This window comes from Hypanus sabinus, chromosome X1 (assembly GCF_030144855.1).
Source record: "Hypanus sabinus isolate sHypSab1 chromosome X1, sHypSab1.hap1, whole genome shotgun sequence".
In the NCBI taxonomy this organism is placed as follows: Eukaryota; Metazoa; Chordata; class Chondrichthyes; order Myliobatiformes; family Dasyatidae; genus Hypanus; species Hypanus sabinus.
Window position 1 is genome coordinate 28,439,459 of NC_082738.1, and position 22,254 is coordinate 28,461,712.

A 22,254-nucleotide genomic window follows, 5' to 3' on the forward strand; every position below is an offset into this window, starting at 1 on the left:
ACCTGAAAAATTTACAAAAGAGGACTTTCCACTTGGCATATTCACCCTATTGCAAATTGAGAGTCTCCCTAGAGATGATCCAGAGGGAAGCCAGAAAAGATCTCACACTGTTTCAGGTCTATGTGGCCACCTAAAATGGCTGGAATGTGCAGCAGAAACTCCCCATTTTTACCAGTGCTGTGTTGAACTTGCTTTTGACAAGGGGGTTGCCTTATGTGGGGACTGAGAGTTGTACCGTCCAAGCTGAAAGCTAAATTGTTGGAGGAGCTACACAGCAGTCATTTAGGTGTGGTTAAAATGAAAGCATTGGCTCAAAAATTTGGGTGGTGGCCTGGGATAGATCAGCAGATTAAGCAGCTTGCCATGTACTGTTTGGGATGACAACACCTCCAGAAAATGCAAGAGCAGCACCTCTCCCTCCCTGGCAGAGGAATCATGTGGATTTTGCCGGACCATTCATGGACGCAGATTTCTTGCTAATTGTGGATGCAGCTACAAAATGGCCAGCAGCGTTCCCAATAGGCTCCAGTAAACAGCCTCGCATACCTTTGCTGTGTTGAGAAGCCTCTTCTCAAGGACTGGTGGTCCAGAACACTTAGTCAGTGACAAAGGACCACAGTTCGTTGCAGAACAGTTTCAGTCATTCCTGAAAATGAATGGAGGAAGAGATATTACATATGGCTACAAATGGCTTAGTGGAAAGATGCATCTAAATGTTAATAGAACACACTATATTGACGTTGAGTCAGGAGCTCACCAATTTCCTCCTGGCATATCGCAATGCAGCACACTCCACAACCAGCAACTCAACAGCTATCCTGTTCCTGGGTTGACCCTTGAGCTCACACTTGGATCTCCTCAAGCCCAATCTCAGAAGGAATGCGCAGGGCGAACTGCAGAGACAAATTGAAGGCTCATCAAACAAGGAGGCTTGACGTTTCACTCCTGGACAAGCAGGCCTGGCGAGGGACAACAGTGGTGATCAAAAGTGAGTACTTGGAAAGATTAAGGACAGAACTGGACTACTTTCCTCCACAGTGAAGATTGTGTCTGATGTCATCTGGAGGCGACACGTCAATCAGCTGAGGAGAGCAGAGTCAATTGTTAGAGAAGAAATGTGTCCAGAGCTGTCAGAATCACTTCCTGCAGACTCAGAGTCAACTCCCACAACCACCAGGGATGAGGCCACGGAACCTGAGATTGTAACACAGCCACAAGTAACTCGTTCCTGAGTAATATTGTATATATATTGTTTGATTAAGCATTCTTTGTTTAACTCAGTCATTACAGGTTATATGTAAAAGTACGTGAATGGCATACATCACCATGTCATATGTGCGCACCTCACTAAAGAGAAACTAAGCATACACAAGTTATCCCAGGCTCCTGTGCTTTTCTTCAAGCAGTTTCTGGGTTACAACATATAACATCTACCATCACTGCGGGACTTGTATGTGTCCAAGACAAAAATGTGGGCAGGGAAAATTATTGTGGACATTACACCCTGCGAACTCCCTTTTCCAAATGCTGTCTTCTGGAAAGTGATATTGGACTATTAAAACAAAAACTTCATGCCACCTTAAAAGTTTTTTCCCCCAGGCAGTTAATCTGATTACCATAACAGTTAGTCCACCACCGCTCCCCTTTATCTCTTACCCCTGTCACTGTGCTGAAATGTAAACACTTTAAACCACTTTTTATAATGCTGTTTACATTGTAAATACATGCTGGTATTTATGCACATTTTATTCCATATCTATACTTTGACCTCGAACTATTTTATATAATGTTTTATCCTTTATCATTGCTGAATGCTGTTGTTTTTGTTGTATATTGTGTCCTGACCAACACCCCACAGCAAATTCCAATGCATATAAATGTATATGGCAAGTAAAGTTGATCCTTGATATCATCCCTCCCAATCAACCTTTGCATGGTCCTGTCAAATGACATAAAATTTAGCCTTACACCAATTTAGTACTTTAATTTGTGGACCAGTCCTATTTCTTTTCATAACTATTTTAAATCTGGTCCCAAAGCCAATACGTATTGAAAAGGTAATCAGTGGGTGGAGTCACTGTCTTGAGCAAAGACCGTTCTGGTTGTTGGAGGTCAGCCCCAGGGCATCACTGCGGTGGCTCCTCAGGAGAGTGTCCTGGTTTCAACCATCTTCCACTTCTCCATCAGTGACCTACATTCAGGAGTGGCGATGGTCACTGATGGTTAGACAGTGCTCAGTTCCATTCACAGCCGCTCAGTAAATGAAGCAGACCATGTCCGCCCACAGCAAGTAGTGGACAACATTCAGGCACAGAACGATAAATGACAGCTACTATTTGTGCCATAAAATGTGCCAGGCAATGCCCACCTGCAGCAAGTGAGTGTCTAAATATGTCCTGGACATTTAAGGGCATTACCATCACTAAGTTCCCACTATCAACATCCTTAGGGGTCACTATTACACAGAGACTTAATCGAATCAGCTGCGAGGATAGTGTGGCTACTGGAGCAGGACAGAGCCCAGGGATCGTCTGATGACTGACTTCCTTCCTGACATCCCAAGGTCTTCCCACCATCTACAAGGTACAAGTCAGGAGCGTGGTGGAACTTACCTGGGTGAGTGCAGGTCCAACCACTCTTGAGAAACATAGGAGAATGAAGGGAGATTTGAGAGAGGTATATAAAATTATGAGGGGCATAGATGGGGTAAATGCAAGCAGGCTTTTCCATTAAGGTTGGGTAAAACTAGAAGTTGTAGGTTAAGGGTGAAAGGTGAATTATTTAAGGGGAACCTGAGGGGGAACTTCTTCACTCAGAGTGCTGGGTGTGATGCTGGTTCAATTTCAATATTTAAGAAAAGTTTGTACAGGTATGTGGATGGGAGGGGTATTGAGGGCTATGGTCCTGGTGTTGGTCAATGGGACCAGACAGAATATAATTCAGCATGGACTAGATGGGCCAAAGAGCCTGTTGCTGTGCCACTGTGCTCTATGACTCTATAAGCTCAAAACCATCCAGGACAAAGCACCCACTAGCTCAGCACTCTATCAACCATACATCAGTGTATACCGACTACAAATTGAAGTGTATTTACTTGCTCAGACTACTCTGACAGCATCTCCCAAACACCTGAACTCTACCACCAAGAGGGAAAAGGGCCGCAGGTATCTTGAAGCTGGATCCCTGCCGAGTCACACACAATCCTGACATGGAAATATACTGTCCATCCTTCACTGGGCAAGGACAGATCAGATTTCCCTCCAGAACAGTTGGGTGTCACTAACCCTGTTTCCCATGAGTCCATGCTTTTTAAAGGGGCAGCACTCAGAACGTACACTGAGGTCTGTAATCTCCCGTTACTTTGGTTACAGCCTCACGTGTACCTTGGAAGTTTCAACCATGAGGAACCCTCTTCTAATCACCCATTCCCACCATTCCAACACTCATTAGCAACCCTCCCGTTACTGGAAGAATGTACATCCCTTAAAGAGTTGACTGCAGAGAGTGCACCTACTATCCTTGTACTGAAAGATGCAAGAATACCAAAACCAGAAACAGAAGCAGAATATAATTAACACATGTCATAAAATTTATTGTTTTGTGTCAGTAGCACAGTGCAAGACATAAAAATATGACATATTACAATTAGAAATGTATATTTAAACAAAACTAAATTAAATAAGTAGCTCTAAAAGAGAGCAAAAATAGTGAAGTAATGTTCACGGGTTGACTCATTGTCAGTTCAGAAATCAGATGATCATGCAGCACATCGATATTGACTTCAGGAGGAGGAAACCGGAGCTCCATGAGCCAGTCCTCATCAAGGGTCGGAGGTGGAGAGGGTCAGTGGTGTCATTTCAGAGGATCTGTCCTGGGTCCAGCATGTAAAGCACAGCAGCACCTCTACTTTCTTAGAAATATGTGACGATTCGGCATGTCACCTAAAACTTTGACAAGCTTCCACGGAAGAGGATATTAACTGGTTGCATCATGATCTGGTATGGAAATACCAATGTCCAAGAACAGGAAGTCCTACAAAAAGTAGTGGAAATGGCCCATCCCACCACTGAGCACATTTACAAGGAGCGTTCTCGCAGGAAAGTTGCATTCATCATCAAAGACCCCCACTATCCAGGCCATGTCCTCTTCTCGCTGCTGCCATCAAGGAGGAGGTACAGGAGCCTCAGAACTCACACCACCAGGCCCAGGGATAGTTACTACCTCTCATCCATCAGGCTCTTGAATCAGAGGGTATAAATATTCTCAACTTCACTCGCCCCATCACTGAACTGTTCCCACAACCTATGGACTCACTGTCAAGGACCCTTGATCTCATGTTCTTGATATTTATTGCTTATTTATTTTTTATTGTTATTGTTTCTATTTTTTCCCTTTCATTTTGTATTTCCACAGTTTGTTGTCTTTCGCACATTGGTTGTTTGTCCGTCCTATTAGGTGTGGTCTTTCATTGATTCTACTGTGTTTCTCGTATTGTACTGTGAATGCCCACAAGAGAGTGAATCTCAGGGTTGTATACGGTGACATACATGGACTTTGATAATGAATTTACTTTGAACTTTGTAAGTAATCTCGAGTGTTAGTCCTATAAAAATGGGGTATGACATCTTTGACACTGCAATTCTGGATAAGGTTCTGTCATAAGTTGCTGGTCTCTACAGTGATCACACTTAAGTCCAAAAACATTCTAAGACAATTAGGATCAATTATTCTGACCAGACCGTCCAGTCTCATTGCACTTTGTGTTCACCCACTGTCCATTCACCTGGAATTGATTGCAGAACTGGAAGCAGAGGGTTAGAAATGCCGAACCCTCGCACGCGAGAGGGACCCATGGGATAGAGTGAGCTCGAAGTTATGCCACAGGTGTCATACCCCAAGGCTTTGCTCCAGAATGCCGTGGGCACAGCCACAGACATTCAAGTTATTCAAACCAATGCAAAAAATATGGAAAGTATTTACTTAAGGAAAGTAAAAATATGTACAAATGTAGATTAAAATGCCAGAGCTGCTAATAAATCTTTAAAACATTGATATCTGACCATGGGATTGAATTTAAGAGCTGAGAGGTAATGTTGCAGCTACACAGGACCCTGGTCAGACCCCACTTGGAGTACTGCGCTCAGTTCTGGTCACCTCACTACAGGAAGGATGTGGAAACCATAGAAAGGGTGCAGAGGAGATTTACAAGGATGCTGCTTGGATTGGAGGGTGTGCCTTACAAGAATAGGTCGAGTGAACTCGGCCTTTTCTCCTTGGAGTGACAGAGGATGAGAGGTGATCTGATAGAGGTATATAAGATAATCAGAGGCATTGATCTTGTGGGTAGTCAGGGGCTTTTTCCCAGGGCTGAAATGGTTAACATGAGAGGGCACAGTTTTAAGGTGCTTGGAAATAGGTACCGAGGAGATGTCAGGGGTAAGTTCTTTACGCAGAGAGTGGTGAGTGTGTGGAATGGGCTGCCAGCAACAGTGGTGGAGGCGGATATGATAGGGTCTTTTAACAGGCTTTTAGATAAGTACATGGAGCTTAGAAAAATAGAGGGCTATGGGTAACCCTAGTAATTTCTCAGGTAGGGACACATTTGGCACAACTTTGTGGCCAAAGGGCCTATATTGTGCTGTAGGTTTTCTATGTTTCTATAAAGCAAGGTGACTCAAATACTTACAAGACACTTAGCTTTTCTCTACAGAGTCCATGACCCCTATTGACCTTGATGTAAAGCTGATGGCCAAACGTAAAGTGAACTGGGACCTTCTCTTCAGGATGCCTGTTCTCTACAAGTCCGCTGTGTGCAAGCCCAATGTCTGTGTGTCCAAGCCTGAATTGGAGTGCTCTGGAGGTCCAAGATTGATAAAGACAGCCTGTCCTGGGGTTAGAGCACTGTGGAGGAACAGGACTTGTGTTGTTGTCTTTTTGTGTCCTATATTGTTCTGCTGAGCGTCTTGAGCATGCTATGGTGGTGCTACAATGAGTGGTGACACTTGTGGGCTGCTTCCAACACAGCCTCTGATGTGTTGGTCGTTAACACAAACGATGCATTTCTCTATGTTTCGATGTACACGTGATAAATAAACTTGAATCTCGAGTCTGGACTCGGAGAGCCTCCAAACCCAAACGGGACCCTGTGAGGCAGAGTACGCCCTGAGCTGTGAGTAGGCCTCGGCATCTCAGCTCCAGCTCACCTGGGACTCCACTTCCGGTGAAACCCACACAAATGTTCTGGAGGGGTTGGGAGGCAAGGGACTGACACTTGCAGTTCCCTTCAGAGCCATCAACTGTCAGTCAGTTTGACCCGGCCCAGCATAAAACTGTACAATCATATAACCCGAGGCAGTGACAGCGGGACCCACCTGTGTCGTCTGTGACTGCTCCTTCACCACTTGCATGCCTGCAATCTAATCAAACTCAGACCGAAAAAACAGTTGGTAAGACGGCACCAACTTAGTGAGCTGCTTTATTTGGCAGTCACCAACAAACAGAGTAGTAACACACACAAAGCGCTGGTGGAACACAGCAGGCCAGGCAGCATCTATGAGTAGTAGGTGAGTTGCACTCAGTCAATGTAACTAATAATAAAAGAAAGGGCCATTTTTAAATGGTAACCAGTTTGAAGCGCCGCAGATTATTTCAAACAGAATACAGGGTATGTTGTAATGTGAGTATTATTAAAAGTAAGTTAATACTAATCGGGGAGCTGTTGGTAGCAAGAGGTGGGATCCGGGGTTGGCGGGATCTTTACTTCCGCTCTTTTTACTCCCAGTATGCATTGTATATAGTTCCTCCACCCAGGCTGCACGAGGTACCTGGAAGCCTCTGTATTGTAAGTATCATTTGCCGTCCCAGATAAAGATGCTCTTTTGGCCATTGAGTTGTCGAGTGGTCTTTTTGTAAAGTATAAGTTACCACAGGGTAGATGGGGTTGTTACATGTTATGGATTTGCATTAAGACCTTAAAGATCTATCACAATGAATTAAATTTTGCTTATGGAAATGTTACTCACTTTGCATGAGGTAAAGCATTGATTCCTTAAAGCTGTTTTGTAAATTCCTTAACAACTTTATTAATCCTTAAAAATGCCCAGTAGCACTAATGATTACCCTTAGCAATAAAGAATCATAACTGTATGATCATTCTTTAATACTGGTCTATATTTCATTAAAAGTTGCTCTCTCAGCACGTGTCTTAAGCAAGGACTCTATGTTCTAGTTACAAGGATGCTAGTCTGGAATCTGATAATGTTACAGTAATAGAGATGATGACAGTATAATGCATTTTTCCTGAATGATTTGTGTCGTAAATCAGTTGGACAGAAGTGCTCAGCAGCACTAATCTAATGGAATGTCATGTCTTCTCAAAGAGCTGCACAAGACACAAAGTGCTGGCAAATGAGGAGCGATGGAGTGGCCTTACCACCAGTGGGTACTTTGTACCAGTAGGACCAAGTAATATTTTGCTGAAATTGGGCTTCCTGTCAATGGCTGTGGTCACTGGGACTGCGTGGCTCAGGTCTGCAGCAGGGAAATAATACGAGCCTCCCATCTGAGTTCCTGTGACACTCTACCACCTACTATTTTAGCAAAGGCATTAAGCCAGCTAAAATAAACTGCCTGTCACTGCAAAATGAGAAATTCACTGCAAGCCCGTCCACACACTCAGTAGTTCAGTTGCTCGCTTTGATTTCCTTTTCTGCAGTTTTGCAAGGATTCCATTGTGGAGCCGGCCTGGGACTGGAACAGAGCTGGAGTGGACAGGCCTCTGGGGTTGTCATGAAACCTCCAGGGTTTGAGGAGGAATCAGCTGCCAGGGCAACCAGGAAGAGGCATCATGGAGAAAAGTCACAGGAAGTGCAAAACCATGCCCAAGATATTCAGAGGCTTAGCACTACTTGCTCAGTGCTATGAACCTGAAAATAAATTAATAGATTTACGGTGTTATAAGACCGTAAGAACATAAAACATGACAGAATTATGCCATTTGACTTATTGAGTCTGCCTCACCATCCCATCATGGCTGATTTATTTTCCCTTTCAAACCCATTCTCCTGCCTTCAACTTGTAACCTTTGACACCCTCAGGAATCAAAAGTCTATCAACATCTACTTTAAATGCACCCAATGACTTGGCCTCCACAGCCATCTGCAGCAATGAACTGTGCAGGTTCACAACACTCTGGCTAAAGAAATTCCTCCTCATCTCTGTTCACAGGCAGCTGTGGAGGCCAAGTGCTTGCATATATTTAAGACAGAGGTTGATAGATTTTTGATTGGTCAGAGCATGAAGGGATATGGGGAGAAGGCAGGAGATTGGGGCTGACAAGGAAAATGGATCAGCCATGATAAAATGGAGCAGACTCAATGGGCCAAATGGCCTAATTCTGCTCCTGTGTCTGATGGTCTTATGGTCTAAAAGGATATCCTTTTATTCTGAGTCTGTGCCCTCTGGCCCTAGACTCTCGAACTACACCAAATGTCCTCTTCACATCCACTCTTTGTAGGTTTTCAATATTCAGTACGTTTCAATGGGATCCTCCCTCATCCTAAACTCCAGCGAGTACTGGTCCAGATACTTTATTCGGAGTTTGAGGAGATTTGGTATATCACCAAAGACTTCAGCAAATTTCTACAGATTTAGCGTGGAGAGCATTCTAACGAGTTGCATCACCGTCTGGTATGAAAGCATCAACACACAGGATCGCAGAAGGTTACAAAGGTAGTCGACTCAGCCAGCTCCAAGACTTCCCACCATTGAGGGCATCTTCAAAAGCAGTACCTTAAGAAGGTGGCATCCACAATGAAGGACCCTCACAATCCGGGACATGCCCTCTTTTTGTTACTAACATCGGTGTGGGTCTTAAAGGGAGGACATACATGAACATGAAGATCCACACACAATGTTTTAGGAACAGCTTCTTCCCCTCTGTTATCAGACTTCTGAATGGTCCATGAACACTACCTCACTATTCCACTTTTCTTTATATTTATATCTTATTGTAACTTACAAGGCCATAAGACATGGGAGCAGAATTACACCATTTGGCTCATCAAATCTGCTTCACCATTCCATTATGGCTGACTAATTAACCCCAATCTCCTGCTTTCTCCCCATAACCTTTGACACCCTTACTAATCAAGAACCGATCAATCTCCACTTTAATATACCCAATGACTTGGGCTCAATAGCCATCTGTGGCAATGAATTTCACCCTCTGGCTAAAGAAATTCCTCCTCATCTCTGTACTAAAGGGACATCCTTGAATTCTGAAATTGTGCCCTCAGGTCCCAAATCCTCAAGCTTCCCAATAATTTTTGAAATATTGTATGCCTTCTCTTCTATTTTTATGTTGTCTTTGATTTCCCTCCCCAGCCATGATTGCCTCCTCCTCCCTTTAGAATAATGCTTCTTCTTTGGGATGAACTGATTACTCCCAGAAACTCCAGCCATTGCTGATCTGCCATCATCCCCACTAGTGTCCCCTTCCAATCAACTTCAGCTAGTTCCTTTCTCATGCCTCTGTAGTTACTTTTACTCAGCTGTAATACCGATACATCTGATTTTATCATCTCCCTCTCAAATTACAGGATGAATGCTATCACAGTCTGATCACAAACAAGAGAAAATATGCAGATGCTAGAAATCCAAGCAACACACAAAATGCTGGAGGAACTCAGCAGGCCAGGCAGCATCTATGGAAAAGAGTACAGTCGATATTTTGGACTGAAACCCTTCATCCAGACTGGAGAATAAAAGATGAGGAGTCAGAGTAAGGAGTATAGGAATTGAGTATAGGAGTAAAGAGGTCCTTCTGCAGCTGTACAGGGCCCTGGTGAGACCCCACCTGGAGTATTGTGTATAGTTTTGGTCTCCAAATTAGAGGAAGGACATTCTTGCTATTGAGGGAGTGCAGTGTAGGTTCACAAGGTTAATTCCCGGAATGGCGGGACTGTCATATGTTGAAAGATTGGAGCGACTGGGCTTGTATACACTGGAATTTAGAAGGATGAGAGGGGATCTGATTGAAACATACAAGATTATTAAGGGATTGGACATGCTGGAGGCAGGAAGCATGTTCCCGCTGATGGGTGAGTCCAGAACTAGAGACCACAGTTTAAGAATAAGGGGTAGGCCATTTAGAACAGAGATGCGGAAAAACTTTTTCACCCAGAGAGTGGTGGATATGTGGAATGCTCTGCCCCAGAAGGCAGTGGAGGCCAAGTCTCTGGATGCTTTCAAGAGAGAGTTAGATAGAGCTCTTATAGATAGCGGGGTCAAGGGATATGGGGAGAGGGCAGGAACAGGGTACTGATTGTGTATGATCAGCCATGATCACAGTGAATGGTGGTGCTGGCTAGAAGGGCCGAATGGCCTACTCCTGCACCTACTGTCTATTGTAAGAGGGTGGAGGGAGGAGAGTAAGAAACAGGGCGATAGGTGAAACCAGGTGAGGGGTGAGGTAAAGAGCTAGGAAGTTGATTGGTGAGAGAGATACAGGGCAGGAGAAGGGGAGTCTGATTGGAGAGGACAGAAGGCCATGGAAGAAAGAAAAGGGGGAAGAGCATCAGAGGGAGGTAATGGGCGGGTAAAGAGATAAGGTGAGAAAGGGAAAAGGTGACGGGGAATAGAGAAGGTGGGGGGCATCACCAGAAGTTCAAGAAATCAATGTTCATGCCATCATGTTAGAGGAATTCTGGAATGAAAAGCCTCATCCTGAGGGCAGATGTGGCAGAGACAGAGGAATAAGTCTGCCCTCACCCCATCCTTCCACGACCCACCAGGGATAGGGTTCCTCTTGTCCTCACCTACCGCCCCACCAGCCTCCACATCCAGCACATAATTCTCCGTATAATTCTCCGCTATGTCCAATGGGATCCCATCACCAGGCACATCTTTTCCTACCATCCACTTTTTGCTTTCCGCAGGGATCACTCCCTACGCAACTCTCTTTGTTCATTCGTCCCTCCCCACTGATCTCCCTCCTGGCATTTATGCTTGCAAACGGACCAAGTGCTACACCTGCACCTACACCTCCTCCCTCACTACCATTCAGTCCTTCTAGGTGAGGCAACACTTCACCTGTGAGCCTTTTGGGGTCATCTACTGTGTCCGGCGGTCATGGTGTGGCCTCCTGAGACCCAACATAGCTTGGGAGACCACTTCGCCGAGGACCAGAAAAAATGAGATCTCCCAGTGGCCACCCATTTTAATTCCACTTCCCATTCCAATTTGTCAATCCATGACCTCCTCCACTGTCACAGATGAGGCCACACTCAAGTTGGAGGACTTATATTCCATCTGGGTAGCCTCCAACCTGATGGCATGAACATTGAGTTCTCTAACTTCCATTAATGCTCCCCCTTCGCCTATTTCCCTCCCTCACCTTATCTCCTTACCTGCCCACCACCTCTCCTCCTTCCCTTTCTCCCACTGTCCTCTCCTGAGATTCCCCTTCTCCAGCCCTGTATCTCTTTCACCAATCAACTTTCCAACTCTTTTCTTTACCCCTCCCCCCCTGGTTTTACCTATCACCTTCTCCGTCCCCTTTTTATCTCGTCTTTTTATCTCCAGGCCTGATGAAGCGTCTTGGCCCAAATGTCGACTGTATTCTCTTCCATAGAAGCTGCTTAGCCTACTGAATTCCTCTAGCATTTTGTGATCGTATGATCACTGCCTCCTTGGGGGTTTCTTGCCTCATCCAAGTGGTGTCTCATTACATGAGAACTTAACCGATGAGTGCTTATCCTAGGGAACTTATTTCTATCCTCACCCCTACCTTCACTGTATGCCTTTCACTCATTTGCCACTGAAACTCATTCGAATTCCTTCTGCTTTTCCCGTCCTAATACATTTTTTACGTTAAGCAATTCATAATGGAACAAAAAGGCTGCTTTTCGCTCTGAAATTCTTCTTTAGGAACACATGTAGCAGAACTTGGCCTGAGGAAAAACAAACTTTGTCAGTAAACAACACAACCTGCTGAACTTGGGGAGTTTGGCCAAAGGCTCATTGCCCAGAGCAAGGGAGACACTGACTTATCACCGACCAGTGAGATGATCAGTAGAGTCACAGAGTGGTAGAGCACAATAGCAGGCCCTTTGGCATATCTAATCAGTGCCAGCCTGCTTTTCTGCCTCTTCCCATCTTGCTGCACCCATACCATACCCCTCCATGCCTCTCTCACCCACGTACTTATCCAACCCTTTTCAAAATGTTAATATTGAATCCAAATCTACCACTTCCTTTGGCAGCTCGTTGCACACTCGTACCACCCTCTGAGGGAAGTAGTTCTCCTTCAGGCTTAACTTGGGTATTTCACCTTGGGACTATTTCTAGTCTCACCTAACCTGAGGGGAAAAACCTACAGGTATTCACCCTATCTATAGCCCTCATAATTTTGTCTTCCACTGAGATCTGCCCTCATTCTCCTGCGGTTCAGGGAATAAAGTCCTAACCTATTCAACCTCTCCCAATAACTCAGGCCCTCAAGTCCCAGCAACATCCCTATAAATTCTCTGCACTCTTTCAATCTTATTGATATCCTTCTTGTGGGTGGGTGACCAGATCTACACACAATACTCCAAATCAGGCCTCACCAACATCTTATACAACTTCAACATAACATCCCAACTCCAACAAGCTTTGATAGCCTTCCCCACTCTCCATTACTCCACCAATCTTAGCAACATCTGCAAATCTGCTGATCTACTTAAGCACATTATCATCTAAATCATTAATATAGATGACAAACAACAACAGATCCAGCACCGATCCCTGTGGCACACCACCAGTCACAGGCTTTTAGCAGACAACCATCTGCTACTACCCTCTGGCTTCTCCCGATAAGCCAACGTTGATTTCAATTTACTAGCACATCCTGAATGCCAAGCTACTGAATCTTCTGGACTAACCTCCCATGTGGGATGTTGTCAAAGGCCTTGACTATGTCCACCAATTCTCCTTCATCAGCGTTCTCAGTAACCTCCTCAACAAGCTTTATAAGATTGGCTGGGCATGACCTGCCACGCACAAGGCTATGTTGACTATCCCTAATTAGGTCTTGTCTATCCAAATATTTATATACCCTGGCCTTTAGAATGTCTTCCAATAATTTACCCACAACTTATATTAGGCTCACTGGCCTATTATTTCCTGGCCTTTCTTTAACAATGGAACAACATTATCAGGTACTGAGTACACAATAATACCTACCTGACTTCCTACGCTCAGGATGTTAGACACCGTTCTACAGCACGTTCTGCTCTAATGTAGGAATCCTGAAAAAACGTTGAGGCCTGAGGGGGTGGTGGAGGCAAAGGCTCACAATGTTCATCTGGATGAGCGCCTGAAGGTGGTGAAGAGTACAGCCCAAGTGCCAGTAAATGGGATCGTGGCAGAGGGTATGATTGTTGGCAAGTACACGGTCAGTCAAAGCACCTGTTTCTGTGCTGTGGGACTCCACGATTCTCTGGCTTTGGCTTTAATACCTCATGCAACTGCAGCAACGCGGCACCAGAATATCAGCCTGGGAGTTTATAAGCAACATGTGCATGACTGTAGGTGGGAAGAGAGCTTATGGCACATTGTCCTTCATAAATCCGAGTACTGAGTGCAGGAGTTGTACTGTTATGTTGAAGTTGTAGAAGACATTGGTGAGGGCTAATTTGGAGTATTATGTGCAGTTTTTGGTCATCCTCCTACGGGAAAGATGTTGATAAGGTTGAAAGAGTGCAGAGAAAATTTACAAGGATGCTGCTGGGACTTGAAGACAGAGTTACAGGGAAAGGTTGAAAAGGTTAGGACTTTATTCCCTAGAATGCAAAAGACTGAGGGGATATTTGAAAGAGGTATATAAAGTTGTGAGGGGTATAGATAGGGTAAATGCAAGCAGGCTTTTCCATCTGAGGTTGGGAGACTAGAACTAGAGATCATGGGTTAAGGGTGAAAGGTGAAGTGCTTTCTAGAAACATGAGTGGGAATTTCTTCACTCAGAGTGTGGAACAAGCTGCCAGTGGAAGTGGTGGATGCAGGTCTAATTTCAACACTTCAGAGAAGTTTTGATAAGTACATGGATGGGAGGGATATGGAGGGCTGTGGTCCAGGTGCAGATTGATGGGACTCAGCAGAATAATAGTTCAGCATGGACTAAATAGGTCAAAGGCCCTGTTTCTGTGCTGTAGTGCTCTATGACTCAATGACTGTACGACTATGGTCCGTATCCTTAAGACTCAAAGCCCACAGTATCACACTCTGAACCCTCTGCAGGTGACAAAGAAGCCACCAGAAACTTATTCATTGGGCTCCTGAGCCAAGAAAAGTGTTCCAACGCCTAATGTGGAACTAGCTGAGAGAGTTGCTTTTGTTGGTCACCAATGGGGGTGGGGGGGTGGAAGTGAAACGAAGGCAGCTCAGAAAGCCTCCCAGCATCTGATCAAGCATTGGCATCAACGAAGGCTGCAGTTCATCCTGGCTAGGTCAAAAGGAGAATGTAGATGGGGGAGGGACAAAGAGTGTGAGGAAAGCTCGTGGAAAAACGACATCACATTCCTCATCAATCACTGATAATTACACCACTGATTAAATTCAATAAAGAGTGCATTCATCAGAAACATTCAGAACTCAGCCTATTTCATTCCCGATTAGGATCTTGGGATACTATGTGGAAGCCAAGCATGAACATTTGACCATTATCGCTGATAAAGGTCCTCCATTACATGATCTTTTTTGTTGCCATTTTGCAAGTAACAGAATCTGGCCCATAGCATAAATTGAAATGAACTTGCTGAGGACTATATGTGCTGGACAATAGGGCCATTGAGGAAAAGGGAACAGCCATGCAAGGTTCTGAAAGCAGTGAGAAGAAAGAAGGTTCTGTATGGAACTGTATAATTTATTTCCATCGCGTTACAATGTACAATAGGATAATGGGAAGAAATGTGTCTGGCGCACTCCAAAGGAAACCCCTTACAGTTTCCACAGTTTAATCAGATTGTCTCCATTGTGTGGGCTAAAGTGGGACGGGTACAAAAGCTCCTGTACGTAATTACAAATGATCACGGTCAGATTGCACTGTGATTTATCTTCCTTCTGTGGTGTATTTTCCATAAAACTTTTGTTTTCCAGTAGCTGGTAGTGATGCCCTAACAGCCCCCTCACACCACTACTGGGAGACTTTTTTTCTCTCTCCCTTCTGTCCTGAAGGTATAGAGGACCAAAGAGTTACCGTACCCACCTAGGAAACCACCAGGCTGTGACTGATGGATGTGACAGACCAGGAGGATCCATTTCCCAACCTACGCTCCATGGAATCAGAAGATCTTTGACACCAAGAGTCCTTTGGAACTGTAGGCCCTCTCCTGACCCAGAAGGCATTCGTGTGAAAGTGTTGACATTCGAGTCGAGTCCCTGCGTCAGCACCATTACCCATTACATTGCTGTTTTTGGAATGGATTATTCAGCAGGATGCAAAGTGTCTCTTTTGCTGCCTAGAGTGGGAACAGTTCAAAGTTGATCAGAAATTAATCGCAGGACTTTACGTTCTCCAACGCTCACCAAGCCTGACTCCCCACAGTCGGGATCTCTTCCTACAAACTTTCACCATTGCCTCTTCATTTACCACATTCATCGGTCTCCAGTAATTCAGCTTTCTTTTTGTTCACTGCAGGACCCGCCACTCTTTCTATCCAAATCATCCCTTTCAAACTTTCAACTTTTTTATGATGCCAAGCACACAGGCTCAGTTGAAATGTGATTGCAATAAACATCACAATGGTCATTTTTTACCTCAGTAACCACCACGGTAAGTGATTGGCAATAGTCCCGATGCAGCTGGAACAGAAGAATCTGATGAATGGGGTGTAGATACAACATGGACAATAGCTGCAGTAGATGTGGAAGCTGCCCACTTTCTCCCCTCAGTGGGGTGACACTTGTATCTGAGCCAGGAGGTCACAGTTTCACCTCCCACAGCCAGATCCTGAGCTCATTATCCACCCTGAACATTTGCTGCAGTACTGAGGGAGGTCTGTAATTACAATAAACTGAGGCCCCAATCTGAAAAAGCAAGCAAGTTCTCCCTGTTGTTCTGGGTGATAGTTATATTTGAGTCAGTCCTAAAGCAGTGCATCGGCTCATTTTCAGTGGGGTGTCAGGCTGTACATAAATATTTCATGAAATAGTAATAAGGAATGCACATGTTATTGTTGACACAAACCCTTTCTGTCATTTTCCATCTTTCATGGCATCTCAGGCACCAATTTCCACTTCAGCCAAAACATGCGGGAAAGGTAGCTTCCCCCTTGCCCACTCTCATCCTTCTTATCTTCCAGGAAACTTTCTTTATAATCTTCCTGCCAGTACCTGCGCACCATTTTTTGCCAAATGGAGTTTGTTCTCTGATATCTCACCATGACACAGAAGCCCATACAATCCATCAATTCCATGCCAGCTCTCAGAGCAATCTCATCAATCCTTTTCCCCTGCTTAATCCCCTGCAACCTGTTCTCCAAACAATCCTATCAAGTTCAAAGTAAATTTATTGTCAAAGTACATCTGCGTCACCATATATGACCCTGAGATTCATTTTCTTGCGCACATTCACAGTAATTTCAAGAAACACAACAGAATCAATGAAACACCACTCTGAACAGGATTTCAGTGATGGGGCAAATGAATCTGAATGAAGTTATCCACTCTGGCTCCAGAGCCTGATGGATGAAGGACGTAACTGTTCCTAAACATGGTGATGTCGGTCCTGAGGCTCCTGTACCTCCTTCCTGATGGCAGCAGTGAGAAGAGAGCGTGGTTTGGGCGCAGGGAGATGGGGCTGTGAGATTCATCAGGCCCAGCACCAGAAGGTCCTGGCAGGAGATGTCTGCAGTGATCTCCTCTCGGAGTGGGAGTCCCCACATACTGGGCTTACACTGAAGAAGATGTTCAAGGTGTCCTGCCTACACCTGTTGAGCAGAAACCCACAGGAAATGTAGAGGGGGGGTCCCAGTTCTTCAAGTGAGGTGTCATTCATGAGGAATGACAGGGATGTTATAAATTTACTAAGTTATGGTTGTTAATATAATTTTTTAGTCTTGTGGGATAACGTCTTTCCTGACAAAGAGGTTCACTCTGCTCAGCAGGTGAGAACTGTGACTGTGAAACAACCTCAGATTCCGTGGTGGTTGACACTGGGACTCCAGGAAGTGGATCTGATAGCTGGGAACACCTTTCTTCTCTAACAATTGACTCTGCTGTCCTCAACTGATTGAAGCATCATCTCCAGATGATATCAACCACAATCTCCACGATGTTATTCTTGTGTGAATTCTTGTGAGTCAATGGTGTGATCACACCAAGATGTTTGGTTTACAGAGTTCACACTTCTTGTGTCATGTTCTGAGCTGATAATCTTCTAATCTTTTAAAGAGTGTTTTGAGAATTTGGAGATGTTCCTTGTCATCCTTACCAGTAACAATGATGTCATCCATTTAACACTGAGTGCCTGAGCAGCCTTGCAGCATCAGCTCCAGAGTTTTCTGCCAGAGTGCAGCTGCAGCTGCTACTCCAAAAATAAGCCTATTATAACAATTAAGTCCTTTGTGAATGCTTATAGTGAGGAAAACTTTGGACTCTTCTTCCATCTCCAACTGGAGGTAGGCCTCAGCCAAGTACACTTTGCTAAAGTGTTTCCCTCCAGAAAAGTTTGCAAATAGTATATCCTTTATCCTGGATAGAGGGCATTGATCTTCTTTCAGTACTGGATTGATGGTGACTTTCTGTCATAAGTCAGGCATTGAATCAGGACCCAACTGCAGGACGCAGACACTGGAATCCCAGAAACTGGACAAGACAGAACCCAAGGACAGGATGGGATGCAGTCTAGGCAGAGGAAGCAGGACCAGGACGAGGGACAAGGAGTCTGGGGTGGACACCAAGCTCAAGACTGGACAAGGATCCAGAACCTGAGTCTTGCCTCGGGCTCAGACCCCCAAACCCAGGTGAGGACATGATGAGGCTGGAGGCTGCAGGCTTGGGGAAATCAGAGGCTGGAGCTGGGGGCAGACTAGGAACTGTACATCAACATGGAGCCAGGACTTATCCACCAACAAGCCAGGACTCATCTATAACTCCACACCAAGGTGGGGCAGGACCATCTATCAGGTAATGGCAGAACAGCCTGACCTACCCAGAGGCAAAGACAAAACAGATCTCCCCACAGGGCAACAGCAGAACAGCCTCACTTACCCCATAGAGGCAAGGGCAAGACAAGACAGATCCCCCCACAGGGCAACAGCAGAACAGCCAGACTTACCCCACAGGGGCAAGGACAGGAAGAGACAAACACCAAGGAACAACAGACAGTTCCACCTCTGCATCGGGGTAGCTCTGAGTAGCCATTACAGCCAGCAGCCTTGGCTGGCTACAGAAGCAACCAGATTCCTCCCTAGCTCGGAGTGGCTGACAGCCACCCAGCTGGCCCAGGAAACAGCTGAATCCATACCACAATGACCACTCCAACTACTGACAGCAAGGCTCCCAGAAGCCATGGTTCTACAATGCAGGCCCAAGGATGGCAAGAGCTCATTCTAGCCTCCCACCAACCATGAGAGACAAGACGAGACAACCACATTCAATACCAGGTCACTTATATTCTCAGTTCCAATATGAGCCTCAGGTGTTTTTGGTTAAGTCCAACCGCAGCAAGGGTCTGCCGGAAAACCCGGAGCCTGGAGTCCACGGACCGGACCACAGACTTTGGACTGAACCGCCACACCTTCAAATCTGCACAGATCCTGAAAGACCCATTCTTCTTGACTGTTGGGACCACTGACATTGCCCATGGGCTCCACTTAACCTTGGAAAGAATTCCTTCAGCCTCCATGCGATCTAGTTCACTGGCTACTTTATCTCAGATGGTCTAAGGAACCGAAGAGGCTTTGTAAAACCTGGGTGTTCTATTATACCCTCGATATGTTTGTGTTTTCCAGTGCCTTCCTTGGATACTGCTGTGGCCTCATACAGTACCTTTCTTAATTCATTTCAGTTGACTCTCTCACAGGGGATGTGGCATGCAAATGTGGATGGACGTCCAATCAAGTTGTTGTTGTCATAGCCAATTATGGCCCCACAATGCTGACCCTCCTGCCTTACCACATACAAGCCCAATGTGGCTTGTTGGTTGTCGTGTTTCACTGTTACGTTTGTCATTCCCACAGAAATCTTTTCTCCATTATAAGTTCTTTGTTGGATATTCACAGGTTTCAGTTCAGTATCTATGAAAAGCCATTCAATCTCATTTTTGGAACGGCCAAGAAGAGCCGAAACAATGTCCAATTCCATTTTAACTCATTTGCCATTCACTTCTGATATACACTATATTGCTTGCCTCTTGTTAGTTTTCACATTGTAAATCTTAAAGGCTACTCAGTCCTGTGACACTCATTTATCAGATTTTTCATCAACAGCATGCAGATTAATGCTCTTGTTGAAACTTCACCTTGACTTTTTATCTTTTTCTCTTCTCTGAGCAGCCCATTTAATTTTGTCTGCCTGACATGCTCTTTGTATGTAACATATATAACCATATAACAATTTACAGCACGGAAACAGGTCATCTCGGCTCTTCTAGTCCATGCCGAAGTTGAATGTGCCCTACTTTGTTGCAGTTTCTACAAGTTTTTGCCTTTAAATATGCATTGGTCTGGTGGTGAGCCTCTGCCACAATGGAAAAACATGCCGCACTTCAATAGGTAAAGTAGTCATCTTGGGTTCATTTTAGAACTAACTCGTCACCACTGTAATATTTTGTAACTCCAGAAATTAATTGAAAAAATTAGCCAGGATGTGGGTACTTAGTTTTTAGAACATAGAACAGAGAACATTACATTTCATTAGTGAGGCGCACATTTATGACATGGAGGCAACGCCACTCAACCAGCCGATCCATCTAACCCCGCAGACTTCCTCATCACCGCCTGAGATGGTGATAATAACAGCGGTGTCATCAGCAAATCTATGTATGGTGTTTAAGCAGTGCCGAGCCACACACTCGTGGGTGTGGAGAGATTAGAGCAGTGGGCTTAGCATGAATCACCGAGGTGCACTGGTATTGATTGTCAGCGAGGAGGAGGTTTTATTTCCAATCCGGACTGATTGTTGTCTCCTGATGAGGAGGTCAATGATCCATTTGCAGAGGCAGGGACAGTGGCCCAGGCTTTAAAGATTATTTCTCTCAGAACTTCAGAGAGGGCTTCCTTTCTGTTACACTTCACAGCCTTCTGCTCTCCTCCCAATCACAGCCAAGATAGTATTCTCCTTGCCCCCACCTCCCGCTCCTGCTATCTCCCCCTTCAACTTCCACCATCAGATGCAACCTGCCCTCCCTTCCCTTTCAGAATGTCAAAGGGTCTGTTTCCTCCTTGCTAACATGCACACCCCTTCTCGGAGCACTCTCTCCTGGCAATGTGATGCCATTTCCCTTGCCTCGATTCCAGGGTCCAAACAGAACCTCCAGCTGATTCACTTGTCCTTCCTCCAAGTTTCAAAGTTCAAAGTAAATGTATTATCAAAGTACATATATGTCACCATATACAACCCCGAGATTCATTTTCTTGCAGGCATTTTCAGCAAATCCTAGAGCCATGGTAGAATCAATGAAAGATTGCACCCAACGGGATGGACGAACAACCAGTGTGCAAATACGAAAGAGAAATAATAATAATAAATACGCAATAAATATGGAGAACATGAGATGAAGAGTCCTTGAAAGTGAGTCCATAAGTTGTGGGAACAGTTCAGTGATGGGCAAGTGGAGTTGAATTAAGTTGTCCCCTCTGCCCTGATGTTTGATGGGTAGTAACTGCTCCTGAACTTGGTGGTGTGAGTCCTGAGGCTCCTGTACCTCCTTTCTGATGGCAGCAGCAAGAAAAGGGCATGGCCTGGAGACAGCTGGAGGTTCTACATTGGAAACACCACACACTGACTGATTTAAAGAACACCTCCATTTAGCTCATAATAGTGACCGTGAGCTATCACTTCAATTTTTTATCCTACGCCCTCTGCCCCCAGCCTCCAATAAACCCCATTGTAAACTCAAAGAGCATTACCACATTCTACAGTTCCATCCATGTTTGTTTTTCTCTCCCCTGTTCCCATTCACCTCCATCTACTTACACTGCCCGGCACGCTGAGTGTTTCTAGTATTTTCTGCTTTTGTCTCTCAAGATGGAGTCGAGCTGTAGCCTCCTTTGAGTCTTATAGAACATAGAGTGGTGGGTGTGTGGAATGCACTGCAGGCGACGGTGGTGGAAGCTGATACGTCAGGGTCTTTTAAGAGCCTCTTAGATAGGTACATGGAGCTTAGAAAAATAGAGGGCTATACGCTAGGGAAATTCTAGGCAGTTTCTAGAGTAGGTTACGTGGTCGCACAACATTGTGGGCCGAAGGGCCTGTAATGTGCTGTAGATTTCTATGTTCTATAAGACTCAAAGGAGGCTACAGCTCTCTCCGTATGCCAACTCATCGTTGTTGCTGATGAGACCGACAACTGTGGTATCATCAGTGAACTTGATGCGGTGCAAGCTGGATCTGGCAGCGCTGTCGTGAGTCAGCAACGTGAACAGCAGCAGACTGAGCGATGCAACCAATGCGCTGCCTGTTCCTAAAGCCTCACTCTCCATGAAGGGAAAGTTGGTTTGTGTGATGGACTCTCACATAATGATCTCATTCCATACATTGGATGAGCATATGGATGGGAAGGGTATGGAGGGCTACGGTCCAGGTGCAGGCTGATGGAAATAGGCAAAATAATAGTTTGGCACAGACTAGATAGTCTGAAGGGCCTGTTTCTGAACTGTAGTGCTCTATGACTCAATGACTCCATTTATATATACTGTAATTCCCTTTGAGTTTGTGATAGAAATATTTAAATACAAACATTCTCTAAGGAATAAAGGTTTAGATGACATTTGCAAGACTTAACCTCCTCAGGTTCACACAAACAATGACAGCTCTTGCTTCTACCTCTGCACAGAATTCTCACTTTGCAAAAATGCCAATGTCTCTGTTTAAGAAATGCTCCATTCAATGACCACCCTTCGTGACCACTGTGGCACAGCATTAGCAATGCAGAGATCAAATGTTCAAATCCCACCACAACAGATTATGAAACTGAAGTTGGTATCTCCATTAATTGTTAAACTGATGTGTAGCTCTGTAAAGAAGGATTCTGCCACTAGTACTTGCTTGGAC

The 22,254-nt window shown here is 45.0% G+C and overlaps 1 long non-coding RNA gene across 1 annotated transcript in view; it reads right to left on the minus strand.

Moving 5' to 3' along the window:
• Positions 1-466: 466 nt before the first annotated feature.
• Positions 467-22,254, minus strand: part of LOC132384732 (uncharacterized) — a 29,746-nt gene continuing 7,958 nt past the window's right edge. The window contains exons 2-3 of the long non-coding RNA XR_009509002.1: positions 758-893; positions 467-646 (exon numbers count right to left, since the gene is read on the minus strand). This is a non-coding gene — a long non-coding RNA (uncharacterized LOC132384732). The remainder of the gene's footprint in view (positions 647-757; positions 894-22,254) is intronic.